The sequence below is a fragment of the Oncorhynchus nerka genome, linkage group LG18 (genome assembly GCF_034236695.1).
Source record: "Oncorhynchus nerka isolate Pitt River linkage group LG18, Oner_Uvic_2.0, whole genome shotgun sequence".
Classification (NCBI taxonomy): domain Eukaryota; kingdom Metazoa; phylum Chordata; class Actinopteri; order Salmoniformes; family Salmonidae; genus Oncorhynchus; species Oncorhynchus nerka.
The window spans coordinates 39,618,262-39,633,000 of record NC_088413.1 but is presented as its reverse complement, the minus strand read 5'-3'; the positions used below and the strand labels follow the sequence as shown (position 1 = coordinate 39,633,000).

Below are 14,739 nucleotides of genomic sequence, written 5' to 3'. Positions count from 1 at the left end.
GAACCCATGCCAAATATTTTCAGCCTCCTGAGGGGGAAGAGGCGTTGTCTTCAACGCTGTGTTGGTTTGTTTGGACCATGATAGTTCCTAGTGATGTGGACACCAAGGAACTTAAAGCTCTCAACCTTCTCCACCAAAGTCCAGTCAATGTGAATGGGGTTTGCTCTGCTCTCTTCCTGCAGTCTACAATTAGCTCCTTTGTCTTTCTCATGGCCTACCACCATCATGTCGTCGGCAAACAATGATGGTGTTGGAGTCGTGCATAGCCACGCAGTCGTGGGTGAACAGGGAGTGAGGGAAGGAACTAAGCATGTACCTTGGCATTTTTGGGCACAGGGACTATGTAGGTATTACAGACTGGCGCAGGGAGAGGTTGAAAATGTCAATGAAGACACTTGCTAGCTGGTCAGCTCATGCTCTGAGTCACGTCCTGGTAATGCATAATCCCGGTGGCTTTGTGATTGTACAGTGCATTTGGAAAGTATTCAGACCCCTTATCCTTTTTCCACATGTTGTTACGTTACAGCCTTATTCTAAAACAGGTTTTTAGAATGTTCAGCACTTACAGTTGTCCGGGGCAGCTCTAGCATGATAGAAATTTGACGAAATTACTTGTTGGAAAGGTGGCATCCTATGATGTATGGGCCATTCTAGAATGGGCCATTCTACTGCCAATGTTTGTATATAGAGACTGCATGGCTGTGCTTGATTTTATACACCTGTCAGCAATGGGTGTGGCTGAAATAGCCAAATCCACTAATTTGAAGGGTTGTCCACATACTTTTGTATATACAGTGCATTCGGAAAGTATTCATTCAGACCCCTTGACTTTTTACACCATTTGTTACGGCCTTCTTCTATATTGGATTAAAAAAACTAAATTCTTCTCATCAACACACAATGCCCCATAATGGCAAAGCGATTATAGGAATTTAGAATTTTTGCCAATTTATTAAAATAAAAAAACAAAAATAACTTATTTACAGAAGTATTCAGACCCTTTGCTATGAGACTCGAAAATTGAGCTAAGGTGCATCCTGTTTCCATTGATCATCCTTGAGATGTTTCTACAACTTGATTGGAGTCAAACTGTGGTAAATTCAATCAATTGGACATGATTTGGCACACACCTGACTATATATGGTCCCACAGTTGACAGTGCATGTCAGACCAAAAACCAAGCCATGAGGTCGAAGAAATGGCAGTAGAGCTCCAACAGGATTGTGTATAGGCACAGATCTGGGGAAGGGTACCAAAACATTTCTGCAGCACTGAAGGTACCCAAGAACACAGTGGCCTCTATCATTCTTAAAATGGAAGATGTTTGGAACCACCAAGACTCTTCCTAGAGCTGGCCACCCGGACAAACTGAGCAATCGGGGGAGAAGGGCCTTGGTCAGGGAGGTGACCAAGAACCTGATGGTCACTCTGATATAGCTCTATAGTTCCTCTGTGGAGATCGGAGAATCCTCCAGAAGTACACCCATCTTCAGGATAAGTCTCTGAATGTCCTTTAGTGGCCCAGCCAGAGCCTGGACTTGAACCCGATCGAACATCTCTGGAGAGTGACAGAACACTGAGCCAATCACGGCGCAACTAGAGAATATTACCAACGCCTACGCTCTGTATATTCCACCGGCTGCCCTTCCACTGAGCTAGGCTGAAACATCTGCATTTTGGAGCTGCCTGACTCAAGAAAGAGACCATGTTTGTAAGCGACTTTATTAGCTAATTTTGAATGACTCGTCGCCACTAGACTGTATATGAAAATTCCTTAGCAGTCACATTTATGACTTATGGGAAAATACAGTGGCTCCAACTTTTTATATTCACTGAGTGTACAAAACATTAGGAACACCTTCCTAATATTGAGTTGCAACCCCCCCCCCCCCCCCTTTTGCCTCAATTTGTCGGGGCATGGACTCCATGTCGAAAGCATTCCACAGGGATGCTGGCCCATGTTGACTCCAATGCTTCCCACAGTTGTGTCAAGTTGGCTGGATGTCTTTTGGGTGGCAGACCATTCTTGATACACACAGGACAGAACCCAGCAGCGTTGCAGTTCTTGACACACTCAAATCGGTGCGTATGCCACCTACTACCATACCCTGTTCAAAGGCACAATCTTTGTCTTGCCCATTCTTCCTCTGAATGGCACACATACACAATCCATGTCTCAATTGTCTTAAGGTTTAAAAATCCTTGTTTAACCTGTCTCCTCCCATTTAGCTACGCTGATTGAAGTGAATTTAGTAGGTTACATCCATAAGGGACCGTACTGTAGCTTTCACCTGGATTCACCTGGTTAGTCTGTCATGGAAAGACTAGGTCTTCCTAATGTTTTATACACTCAGTGTATATTTAATCATAGGAGATGTATTCTTTTTTCAGTAGATTGAAGTTGAGTTGGGTTATGAATATACTCGATCAAGATGATCTTACAGATGATTTTGGCCTCATCCAATAGGGAGTGAACGCTATTTATAATAAGGATTACACGGAGAAAATCGGACCCCCTTAAAATAAAAATGGTTGGCCTCCCTTAAGCAAAATACATTTGACCTAAACCCTCCCTGAACGCTTGAAAAAAACAAGTGACCCTCCCCTATACCCACAATAATACTTTAAACATAAAGTGGATAGCAGAGAACATGTCTACAGTTTACCCTCACTTATTGAAAAGACCAGAGCCTTGGTAGTACAGTTTCATAACCTCTTCTTCGTCTTGAAAACATTACATGGCAAAGCAGGAATTTTGATAGTGCGAAGGGCTGCAGGCTAGAAGGATGTGGGTTCGCAGACCACCGTGGACAAGAGTAGGGGTGGATAGATCTTTATAGTAAAAGCATGAATCTATCATCGTGTTTGCAGGCCAGAGAAAAAAATAGACTTTTAAACATTTCATGCAACTCTACATCATTTGACATATTAGCAGAATCGTTTTTAATACCACAAATATTACCAAAATTACAGGATAAGAATGGACAGAGAGATAGGCCTAGGTGTTCATCTTATCATATTTATTTACTGCCAAATCAGTGTGTCTTGTTTCGCAAATAATTCAACCCGAGACTTCATTAGGAATCTGAGCATGGTGCTTTCAAACAAAAGTTAGGCCTATCTTTCCACCACAGACAGAGTAGACCTACTGACGCAGACAAATATAAGCTTTACCTGCTGGCTACTATTCTTCCGTGGCTTAACCCAATGAGAGAAGGTCACCCTAAAAGCTGGCTGGGTTTAAACATCTTCTATTGTACAGAAAGTGAAAGGATTAATCAATTGATAGTGACAGAATTGGATTACTTCCCAAGCAAAGTCCATTTTTCCAGTCTCCTCGGCTAAAGAAGGTTGTAGCTCAGCCTCTGAATGTCAATGAAACAAAACAATGACATCCCCATATACTTTGGAGTCTTCCCGGGTCTTTTGTTTCTAGCATAAATCATCGTGGACCAAAGTGCTGTTATTAGATCACTTTACATAATCTGATCTGTTTAATGTTCTTCAAAATGTTAAACTAAAAAGGCCTTTTCTTTAATAAAAAGTAGGCTTATGGTTTACCCTCTCATACCCCCTCAATTCAACCCCCTCAGTTATTATAGCCTAATAAGCAACACATTCTAAAACACTGATAAATATTTACATTTCATCCATTACAAATTACATGACCCTCCCCTGGACTAGATTTAAAAAAATACTTAACACTCCCCTTGACTGAAATTGAAAAAGCATGACCTTCCCCCATTTTCCTCCAGGTACCCATCATGTAAATTTCAATCCATCCCTTAGCCTTTACATATGTTTATAAATCAATGGTTTTGACTTTAAAAAGTAATATTTTAGGGAGAATTGGCCATGTATAGACCCATATAGTACAGTCGTGGCCAAAAGTTTTGAGAATGACACAAATCTTAATTTTCACAAAGACTGCTACCTCAGTTTGTATGATGGCAATTTGCATATACTCCAGAATGTTATGAAGAGTGATCAGATGAATTGCATTAATTGCAAAGTCCCTCTTTGCCATGCAAATGAACTGAATCCCTGTAACGAATCTCTTCGTCGTCTGAGGAGGAGTAGGAAGGATCGGACCAATATGCAGCGTGGTAAGTGTCCATGTTAATTTATTAGACTGAACACACGAAACAAAATAACAAAGTGAAAGGAAGAAACGAAACAGTTCTGTCAGGTGACATACACTACACAGAGAACAACTACCCACACCTCATAGTGGGAACACAGGCTACCTAAGTATGGTTCTCAATCAGAGACAACGATTGACAGCTGCCTCTGATTGGGAACCATACCAGGCCAAAAGAAGAAATATAAAAACCTAGAACAAAAACAGTGAATGCCCACCTCAACTCACGCCCTGACCAAACTAAAACAGAGACATAAAAAAGGAACTAAGGTCAGGACGTGACAATCCCCCAAAAACATTTCCACTGAATGTCAGCCCTTCCACAAAAGGACCACAGGTGTGAGTGTTGACGAGGACAAGGCTGGAGATCACTCTGTCATGCTGATTGAGTTGGAATAACAGACTGGAAGCTTCAAAAGGAGGATGGTGCTTGGAATCATTGTTTTTCCTCTGTCAACCATGCTTACCTGCAAGGAAACACGTGCCGTCATCAATGCTTTGCACAAAAAGGGCTTGACAAACAAGGATATTGCTGCCAGTAAGATTGCACCTAAATCAACCATTTGTCGGATCATCAAAAACTTCAAGGAGAGGGGTTCTATTGTTGTGAAGAAGGCTTCAGGGCACCCAAGCGCCAGGACCATCTCCTAAAGTTGATTCAGCTGCGGGATCGGGGCACCACCAGTACAGAGCTTGCTCAGGAATGGCAGCAGGCAGGTGTGAGTGCATCTGCACGCACAGTGAGGCAAAGCCTTTTGGAGGATGGCCTGGTGTCAAGAAGGACAGCAAAGAAGCCAATTCTCTCCAGGAAATACATCAGGGACAGACTGATATTCTGCAAAATAAACAGGGATTGGACTGCTGAGGACTGGGGTAAAGTCATTTTCTCTGATGAATCCCCTTTCCGATTGTTTGGGGTATCCGGAAAAAAGCTTGTCCGGAGAAGACAAGGTGAGTGCTTACTACCATACCAGTCCTGTGTCATGCCAACAGTAAAGCATCCTGAGACCATTCATGTGTGGAGTTGCTTCTCAGCCAAGGGAGTGGGCTCACTCACAATTTAAGAACACAGCCATGAATAAAGAATGGTACCAACACATCCTCCGAGAGCAACTTCTCCCAACCATCCAGGAACAGTTTGGTGACAAACAATGCCTTTTCCAGCATGATGGAGCACCTTGCTATAAGGCAAAAGTGATAACTAAGTGGCTCGGGGAACAAAACCAATCTCCCCAGACCTTAATCCCAAATGAGAACTTGTGGTCAATCCTCAAGAGGTGGGTGGACAAACAAAACCCCACAAATTCTGTCAAACTCCAAGCATTGATTATGCAAGAATGGGCTGCCATCAGTGGGGCCCAGAAGTTAATTGACAGCATGCCAGTGTGGATTGCAGAGGTCTTGAAAAAGAAGGGTCAACACTGCAAATATTGACTCTTTTTATCAACTTCATGTACAGTGGGGCAAAAAAGTATTTAGTCAGCCACCAATTGTGCAAGTTCTCCCACTTAAAAAGATGAGAGAGCCCTGTAATTTGACAGACAAAATGAGAAAAAAAATCCAGAAAATCACATTGTAGGATTTTTTATGAATCTATTTGCAAATTATGGTGGAAAATAAGTATTTGGTCAATAACAAAAGGTTATCTCAATACTTTGTTAAATACCCTTTGTTGGCAATGACAGAGGTCAAACGTTTTCACAAGGTTTTCATACACTGTTGCTTGTATTTTGGCCCATTCCTCCATGCAGATCTCCTCTAGAGCAGTGATGTTTTGGGGCTGTTGCTGGGCAACACGGACTTTCAACTCCCTCCAAAGATTTTCTATGGGGTTGAGATCTGGAGACTGGCTAGGCCAATCCAGGACCTTGAAATGCTTCTTACGAAGCCACTCCTTCGTTGCCCGGGCGGTGTGTTTGGGATCATTGTCATGCTGAAAGACCCAGCCACGTTTCATCTTCAATGCCCTTGCTGATGGAAGGAGGTTTTCACTCAAAATCTCACGATACATGGCCCCATTCATTCTTTCCTTTACATGAATCAGTCGTCCTGGTCCCTTTGAAGAAAAACAGCCTCAAAGCATGATGTTTCCACCCCCTTGCTTCGCAGTAGGTATGGTGTTCTTTGGACGCAACTCAGCATTCTTTGTCCTCCAAACACAACGAGTTGAGTTTTTACCAAAAAGTTATATTTTTATCTGACCATATGACATTCTTCCAATCTTCTTCTGGGTCATCCAAATGCTCTCTAGCAAACTTCAGACGGGCCTGGACATGTACTGGCTTAAGCAGGGGGACACGTCTGGCACTGCAGAATTTGAGTCCCTGGCGGCGTAGTGTATTACTGATGGTAGGCTTTGTTACTTTGGTCCCAGCTCTCTGCAGGTCATTCACTAGGTCCCCCGTGTGGTTCTGGGATTTTTGCTCACCATTCTTGTGATCATTTTGACCCCACGGGGTGAGATCTTGCGTGGAGTCCCAGATCGAGGGAGATTATCAGTGGTCTTGTATGTCTTCCGTTTCCTAATAATTGCTCCCACAGTTGATTTCTTCAAACCAAGCTGCTTACCTATTGCAGATTCAGTCTTCCCAGCCTGGTGCAGGTCTACAATTTTGTTTCTGGTGTCCTTTGACAGCTATTTGGTCTTGGCCATAGTGGAGTTTGGAGTGCGACTGTTTGAGGTTGTGGACAGGTGTCTTTTATACTGATAACAAGTTCAAACAGGTGCCATTAATACAGGTAACGAGTGGAGGACAGAGGAGCCTCTTAAAGAAGAAGTTACAGGTCTGTGAGAGCCAGAAATCTTGCTTGTTTGTAGGTGACCAAATACTTATTTTCCACCATAATTTGCAAATAAATTAATTAAAAATCCTACAATGTGATTTTCTGGATTTTCTTTCTTCTCATTTTGTCTGTGATAGTTGAAGTGTACCTATGATGAAAATTACAGGCCTCTCTCATCTTTTTAAGTGGGAGAACTTGCACAATTGGTGGCTGACTAAATACTTTTTTGCCCCACTGTAATTGTCAATAAAAGCCTTTGACATTTATGAAATGCTTGTAATTATACTTCAGTATTTCATAGTAACATCTGACAAAAATATCTAAAGACACTGAAGCAGAAAACTGTGTGGAAATTAATATTTGTGTCATTCTCAAAACTTTTGGCCATGACTGTATGTTGAATTAGTGTAATAACAAATATTTAATTTCAATAGGTTTATTTAGTCACTCTTGCACAATCATAGACCTGGTTTATGTGAGTTGTTCTGTATAGTCACAAGGGTAGACCTAGTTTATCAGAGTATTGAGACATAACCACAGGAGTAAACCTGGTTTGTATCGTCATTTGTGCTGATATATGCAGGTGTAGATCTAGTTTATATTAGTATTGCACACCTGGTTTATAGGACTACTGGAGTTGAGGTGCAGTGGTAGTCCTGGTTTACATTTTATGGGTATTCAGGCTTTGGCACATTTAGACCTGGATTAGATTACTAATTGGGTTCAAGCACTGGTGCAGACTTTGTAGGTAGATAAATTGGAGCTGAAGTACAGGTGTAGACCATGGCTGTATGAATTTTGGGGCTGAAATGCACCTATTTTTATGACAATTTGGGAGGACATATAGCAGTAGACCAGTTCAAAAAAAAATCTATATTGGGTTACATGTGCAGGTGTAAACAAGTTTAGACCTGGTTTTTATGAAGGCTTGAGCACTGGGGTGGACCTGTCTAATATGAGTATGCCCATGGATTTATCTGGTTTATATGAGTAATGGGGTGTAGGGATACACAACGTTCCTACAGGTAATGGGTCCAGATTGACCTCTTTTTTATTATCATTTTATTTCACCTATTTCACCGTATATTTGCCCATTCAAATCATTTCTGGCAACAAGTTTGTGGTAGGAAAAAAGTAAATGAGGATGGGGCACATGTGTTATACCACTGTACTCTGAGTTTATCTATGAAATGATTAGCATATACAGGTCAGAGCTCAATGGGATTAAGATATGCAAATAACAGGGTTGAGGTGTACAGTGAATAGCTGGATACAGGGTTACTGTTGGTGACTTGAGGAATACAGGCCTATGGGAAGTGGGTAACAGGGCTGAGATAGGCAAGTAAGAGGGATGTGGTGTATTGGCAAAAGAACCGGGTGCTATAAGTAAGAAATAGGCATTTAAGGGTAGGATATGGGTGTATCGGTACTTGATTGTATCAATATAAAGGTATTGGCATGTGGGTGTTCGGGCTTTGGGGTAACAGTAATATGTATTACATGTTAGGGTTACAAATGGCAGAATATTTTCATAGTGGCATGTCTGGGATTATTATTATTATTATTTTTACATATGGGTTAAGTTGCTTGCTCCTGGGTAAGTTGTAACAACACTAATTGCAGAGATGGTTGTTAAAGAATGTTACATTACAAGTACAATGTAACTAAAAGGGTTATAACTAATGTTCTCCTGTCTCCCAATTTCTCCTGGTTTGTCAGAGTGAGCTCTCTGCAACTTTTGAAGTTTTGATACATTTTATGAGCACCACCAGCACGGTGAATGGGAAAATGCATTTAAAGGGAACTCCCTCTGCTGGTGATTTGCTGAAAGTGCAATGCTACAGAAGGACTGTGATTGGTTAATGACCTATAATGTCAACGTACAGTATATACAGTTGAAGTCGGAAGTTTACTTAAACTTAGGTTGGAGTCATTAAAAGTCGTTTTTCAGCCACGCCACATATTTCTTGTTAACAAACTATAGTTTTGGCAAGTCGGTTAGGACATTACTTTGTGCATGACACAAGTAATTTTTACAACAATTGTTTACAGACAGATTATTTTATTTATAACCCACTGTATCACAATTCCAGTGGGTCAGAAGTTTACATGCACTAAGTTGACTGTGCCTTTAAACAGCTTGGAAAACTCTAGGAAATGATGTCATAGCTTTCGAAGCTTCTGATTGGCTAATTGACATCATTTGCGTCAATTAGAGATGTTCCTGTATTTCAAGGCCTACCTTCAAACTCAGTGCCTCTTTGCTTGACATCATGGGAAAATCAAAAGAAATCAGCCAAGACCTCAGAAAAAAATGGTGGACCTCCGCAAGTCTGGTTCATCCTTGGGAGCAATTTCCAAACGCCTGAAGGTACCACGTTCATCTGTACAAACAATAGTACGCAAGTATAAACACCATTGGACCACGCAACCGTCATACCGCTCAGGAAGGAGACGCGTTCTGTCTCCTAGAGATTAACATATTTGGTGCGAAAAGTGCAAATCGATCCCAGAACAACAGCAAAGGACCTTGTGAAGATGCTGGAGGAAACAGGTACAAAAGTATCTATATCCACAGTAAAACGAGTCCTATATCGACATAACCTGAAAGGCCTCTCAGCAAGGAAGAAGCCACTGCTCCAAAACCACCATAAAGAATACAGACTACGGTTTGCAATTGCACATGGGGACAAAGATCGTACTTTTTGGAGAAATGTCCTCTAGTCTGATGAAACAAAAATAGAACTGTTTGGCCATAATTACCATCATTATGTTTGGAGGAAAAAGGGGGTGGCTTGCAAGCTGAAGAACACCATTCCAACTGTGAAGCACGGGGGTGGCAGCATCATGTTGTGGCGGTGCTTTGCTGCAGGAGGGACTGGTGCACACAAAATAAATGGCATCATGAGGAAGAAAAGTGATGTGAATATATTGAAGCAACATCTCAAAACATCAGTCAGGAAGTTAAAGCTTGGTCGCAAATGGGTCTTCCAAATGGACAATGACCCCAAGCATACTTCCAAAGTTGAGGCAAAATGGCTTAAGGACAACAAAGTCAAGGTATTGGAGTGGCCATCACAAAGCCCTGACCTTAATCTTATTGAAAATTTGTGGGCAGAACTGAAAAAGCGTGTGCGAGCAAGGAGGCCTCCAAACCTGACTCAGTTACACAAGGTCTGTCAGGAGGAATGGGCCAAAATTCACCCAACTTATTGTGGGAAGCTTGTGGAAGGCTACCCAAAATGTTTGAACCAAGTTAAACAATTGAAAGACAATGCTACCAAATGCTAATTGAGTGTATGTAAACTTCTGACCCACTGGGAATGTGATGAAAGAAATAAACGCTGAAATAAATAATTCTCTCTACTATTATTCTGACATTTCACGTTCTTAAAATAAAGTGGTTATCCTAACTGACCTAAGACAGGGAAAAAACTGAGTTTAAATGTATTTGGCTAAGGTATACAGTGGGGAGAACAAGTATTTGATATACTGCCAATTTTGCAGGTTTTCCTACTTACAAAGCATGTAGAGGTCTGTAATTTTTTATCATAGGTACACTTCAACTGTGAGAGATGGAATCTAAAACAAAAATCCAGAAAATCACATTGTATGATTTTTAAGTAATTAATTTGCATTTTATTGCATGACATAAGTATTTGATCACCTACCAAACAGTAAGAATTCCGGCTCTCACAGACCTGTTAGTTTTAATTTAAGAAGCCCTCCTGTTCTCCACTCATTACCTGTATTAACTGCACCTGTTTAAACTCGTTATAAAAGACACCTGTCCACACACTCAATCAAACAGACTCCAACCTCTCCACAATGGCCAAGACCAGAGAGCTGTGTAAGGACATCAGGGATACATTTGTAGACCTGCACAAGGCTGGGATGGGCTACAGGACAATAGGCAAGCAGCTTGGTGAAAAGGCAACAACTGTTGGCGCAATTATTAGAAAATGGAAGAAGTTCAAGATGACGGTCAATCACCCTCGGCCTGGGGCTCCATGCAAGATCTCACCTCGTGGGGCATCAATGATCATGAGGAAGGTGAGGGATCAGCCCAGAACTACACGGCAGGACCTGGTCAATGACCTGAAGAGAGCTGGGACCACAGTCTCAAAGAAAACCATTAGTAACACACTACGCCGTCATGGATTAAAATCCTGCAGCGCACGCAAGGTCCCCCTGCTCAAGCCAGCGCATGTCCAGGCCCGTCTGAAGTTTGCCAATGACCATCTGGATGATCCAGAGGAGGAATGGAAGAAGGTCATGTGGTCTGATGAGACAAAAATAGAGCTTTTTGGTCTAAACTCCACTCACCGTGTTTGGAGGAAGAAGAAGGATGAGTACAACCCCAAGAACACCATCCCAACCGTGAAGCATGGAGGTGGAAACATCATTCTTTGGGGATGCATTTCTGCAAAGTGGACAGGACGACTGCACCGTATTGAGGAGAGGATGGATGGGGCCATATATCGTGAGATCTTGGCCAACAACCTTCTTCCCCCAGTAAGAGCATTGAAGATGGGTTGTGGCTGGGTCTTCCAGCATGACACCGACCAGATACACACAGCCAGGGAAACTAAGGAGTGGCTCCTTATTAAGAAGCATCTGAAGGTCCTGGAGTGGCCTAGCCAGTCTCCAGACCTGAACCCAATAGAAAATCTTTGGAGGGAGCTGAAAGTCCGAATTGCCCAGCGACAGCCCCGAAACCTGAAGGATCTGGAGAAGGTCGGTATGGAGGAGTGGGCCAAAATCCCTGCTGCAGTGTGTGCAAACCTGGTCAAGAACTACAGGAAACGTATGATCTCTGTACCAAATATTAAGTTCTGCTTTTCTGATGTATCAAATACTTATGTCATGCAATAAAATGCAAATTAATTACTTAAAAATCATACAATGTGATTTTCTGGATTTTTGTTTTAGATTCCGTCTCTCACAGTTGAAGTGTACATGTGATAAAACTTACAGACCTCTACATGCTTTGTATGTAGGAAAACCTGCAAAATCTGCAGTGTATCAAATACTTGTTCTCTCCACTGTATGTAAACTTCCGACTTCAATTGTATGTATAAAATTTATAATTTCTCTGTAAATGCGATGTGTTTGAAGAGTTTATTGTTAAAAAAAATAAGCAAAATTAAAAAGGCTACTTTTTTAGTTATTAACGATAATATTTTTCATGTTGAATAAATAAAAGTGATAATTTTTTTTCTCCAGAATATAGACATATTGTCTATTTTAGAGCACACTATAAGGACTATAATGACACCAAGATGTTGTCTGTTCCATGTACGGTTCACAGATCATAGTCTAACAGGAGTAAGGATGATATTTGGATGTTCATCATTGATGACTAATTCCAGACCTGTGTCTATAAATTCATCTGTGTCACATTAACTAATTGACTAATTGATGGTGGTAGCATGTCCTGGAATAAAGTCACGTCCTGTTGTAGTTCCATATCCTGTCTCGTGTCCAAGTTTTATCTTTCCTATTGTCACGCTGGTATGAAGAGATTCGGGAGACAGGCGCAGGAATATGTAATAGTTTTTTTTACTCAGGCCAAATTACGGCGTGTCGTGTAAAGGCACTGGGACGAAGACCAAACAAACACGTAACAAAACACATTGTTGAAACCAAAACAAAAGAGTGAGGAGTACCTCGAATAAAAAACACCAGTGCACAGTGATTAATGCACGGACGAGACCCGTAATCATCTGCGCAATCCACAAGGGCACGAAAGCCCAAAACACACAGCACAGGTACTCACACGCACCAACGGACAAATATCACACTTATACAATTACTAATCAATGGGACTAGGGACCAGGTGTGCGTAATGACACAGTTCCGGAGGGATCCGTGACACCTATAGCTGACGGCCCACTCTACGGACCCTCCAAAAGGCGTTACATTTGTGGCAGCTGTGTTTGTTTTTCATTTTTAGAACTAAAAAGAGCCTAAAATGTCCACTTTCGTCATGATTATTATTATTTTTTTTAAATGGGTGTGATACAAATGTAAAAAGCATGTGAAACACCCTTTCTCCCAATTCCATTATTATGTGAGATTTGCCAGAACAATATTGTATGTGATATCAAAAGTATTTCTGGACTATGCCGGCATGGAATTGCCCTTTAATTTAGAGTGATGGATTTAAGAGGGAACTTGCATACTGTGATGCACTAGCTCACTGTGGTTCAGTCTCTAACCTTTGAGTGTGTACATTTCTCTGTGTACATTTCTCTCTCTCTCTCGCCCCCCCCCCCCCTCTATCTCTCTAACCCACTGCCCAGAAGAGGTCACACACACTGCTAACAGGAAGCATCTGCTCAGCTACGCTCTTGCGTGACATAAAGGAAAAGAGGAAAATCATTTGTTTTCCGATCTCAGTTAGATTTTTCAGTGACAGCTCAATCAAAAACAATCAAAGCAAACGCACTGGCTGAAACGCCAAGACGTTCTACACCGTCGTTTGGCGAAGATTTAAATGAACTGTAGCCTACATTACAAACACAAGACATCTATGGCCAGGGATCTGTTTAGTCACTGATTTCCCAATACAGTATGCAGTTCATAGGCATACGCAACTCAGAAATATGTTGCATGTGTTTGATCAGAAGTAAGGTTTGAGATGAGGAGTAGAAAAGATGTACATTGAATTGCTTCGTTTTTATCATAGAGTGAAACGCTGTAAATAGAGGGAAGAACTCAGTTGGGTTCCAGGCTAGATAGAGAAGGGGGAATCCCATTGTGCACTAGCAGTGAAACGCTGCACACCCTGCATTTCACTATGGTTTCAAGTCTCGATCCAGGTTATAAAAGAAGGGGGGAATGAGAATGGCATTGTGCAGTGTGTGCGCTTGCAGCTGTGAAACCGACCACATGCTATACTACCCTACATTCCCGTGTCTGGATCTGGGTTTGAGGGGGGATTAAAGGGGTCGGCATCTGGATCTGTTTAAGCTAAAACACGCCTTCTTCTTCGTGCTAAACCCAATCAAGACGTAACGCTGTGTTATAGTTTTAGTTTCCAAACTCCTTACAGAGAAAATAAGAAAAAGCCAGATGTGACTGTTGAGGAACTAAGAGTGACAGAGAGAGAGAGAGAGAGAAGTGGGACAAGGAGAGAAGAGAGGGTAGGTATAGAACTAAAACTTACATACCTGAAGTATAGCTGTGTGAAGGGGGGAGGAGTTTAAGAGAGGAGTGGAGGAGAGGACCGAGGAGGGGGAGGGCAGGCTGACCACCCTGATCTGCCTCTTCCTGACAGCACTGCAGTTCACAGAGACAGGAAGTAGAGACACACAGAAAGAGGGGAGGGGGACGGGAGAGAGAGAGAGACGGACAGACAGACAGACAGACAGACAGACAGACAGAGAGAGAGAGAGAGAGAGAGAGAGAGAGAGAGAGAGAGAGAGAGAGAGAGAGAGAGAGAGAGAGAGAGAGAGAGAGAGAGAGAGAGAGGAATACTTTTCCTGTCACCTAACTTCTTGCAAACTGTGCTGGACTGGAGTGTGAGAAATACAGATTTAGGGTAGGAACACAGTGTGAATAGAAAAGATAGAAGAAGGATATTGGTGAAAGAGAGAAGGACTTCTCAGTCTACCAACATGGATTGTTCCAGTGGAGTTGTGTGTGACTGACGCAGGGATAGGTTTTGCGTCCAAACAAATAATGATGAAAACAGCTGTTCTCGCTAAGGAAACCGGAGCATTTGCTGGCTGGGTATGTACAAACAATCTGCTGTAGAACTAGAAGGTCTGCAGGGTCTGTAGTCGAAACAATCTGTTCTTCAAGGGCAA

General features: G+C 42.0%; 1 protein-coding gene across 1 annotated transcript in view; it reads right to left on the bottom strand.

Moving 5' to 3' along the window:
• Window positions 1-14,177, bottom strand: part of LOC115145959 (synaptosomal-associated protein 23) — a 36,067-nt gene extending 21,890 nt beyond the window's left edge. The window contains exon 1 of the mRNA XM_029687671.2: window positions 14,101-14,177. The gene's annotated coding sequence lies outside the window, so the exon portion shown is untranslated. The remainder of the gene's footprint in view (window positions 1-14,100) is intronic.
• Between the last annotated feature and the right edge of the window lie 562 nt (window positions 14,178-14,739).